This window comes from Mya arenaria, chromosome 9 (genome assembly GCF_026914265.1).
Source record: "Mya arenaria isolate MELC-2E11 chromosome 9, ASM2691426v1".
NCBI classification, from domain to species: Eukaryota; Metazoa; Mollusca; class Bivalvia; order Myida; family Myidae; genus Mya; species Mya arenaria.
Window position 1 is genome coordinate 12,847,633 of NC_069130.1, and position 1,678 is coordinate 12,849,310.

Below are 1,678 nucleotides of genomic sequence, written 5' to 3' on the forward strand. Positions count from 1 at the left end.
TAATTGCAAACAATGCTGCTTTTTTACAAGAGTAATGCAATGATGAAAACGGCAATAGAGCATGTCATTGGACAAACAGCATGTATGTGGTTTAATAATAATGGCATAGATTTTGTTGTTATTGTTTATTAAGGTTCATAAAACTTTGTCTTAGTGTGAGAGTAAAATCACAACCTAGCCCGACTTTGAATTAAAATTAGCTTCAAATATTGTCATGAACACAGCAAACAAAATGCAAGAAATAATAATTTGACAATATATTGAAAGGATTGAAGAGATGGCTATATAAATCATGGTTACCGAACTGGCATGTTAACGTTGTCAGTAGGACTGAAGTATTAGGTTAACCGATATTTACCGCTTTAATTCGAACAGGGTCTGTCGCGAGCCATTGAGACCACTCTACCGACTGAGTTAAGTAGTCATTACATTATATATTATATTGAACCATTTGGCGACATATACAGTACAACCTTTAGGGTACTTCTCCCAAAGGTTGTACTTTTTCATGAACATCCGGCGCTTTACCTTTAGGCGACAGTCAAAAATTGTATATTCTCGATGGCTAGTATTTTTGGAAAAAAAAACATCAGTAAAAATGCTTTACTACATTTATTTATGCATATTTTATGAAGGAATATGCAAAGGATATATTATTATAGGATATATAGCATGTAATGATAATGTCTTCCAAAGGTTGTTCAAATAGGCAAAATATCCCAAAGGTTGGATTTGTATATATATATATATATATATATATATATATATATATATATATATATATATATATATATATATATATATATATATATATATATATATATATTAGGGATGCAAACGAATAGCAATATTGATATTCGTATATTCGGTAATTCTTTCGATCGAATATTCGAATATTCGAATACCAAAATGATCCTTTAAGAATTGTAGTAAACTAATATTCACTAACGCAATAGCCAGGGCCCTGTTACCCTTCTTTGTCGTATTCGGTACACGCGACGGACACTTAATGTTCCACAAATTAGCATCTGATTTTCCCCATTTTCAGAATATATCCAAAGAAAAAGCGATATATTTTAAACAAAAAAAGAACTATATCAATTCCTCTGCGTTCACTTTTGTATACAATGAAAAAAAGATCGGGGAATAGATACGCGGAAAGATGATGTACAGACAGTCTTGACCTCGCGCCAGGACCTACCGCCTGGGGCGAGTGTTGTACCTTCTTATCTTATATTGTGCATTTTCTTGCCTGCTGTTACCGCTTTTATACCGTATCAAATATTCAAGTATAATTGCCAAGTGCACCTTTAAATCTATTTTGGAGAGATTAACTGCACTAAATTTATTAAAACAAATCATATTTCTTAGTGTAATTTTAATGTATGGTTTCTGGTGGTTGTTTCTCAAGTGAAATAATACGTTACTGATTTGATTTGCAATCATTATTTTCTTGGAAAAAAGCCTAACATAATTAATTCGAATCAAACAGAATCAAACAGATACGAGTGAAACTTAATCAAAATGAATATGTACATATATTCATAGCAATTAAGCTTTTCAAATTGAAAACATAATAAATTTACAATGTATATAGATTTCTATTTGTTATTTAAAGTAAAGGAACAGTGGGTTTGCAACGACACGTCTGTTTAAGTCTGAGAAGAAAACGTATGAA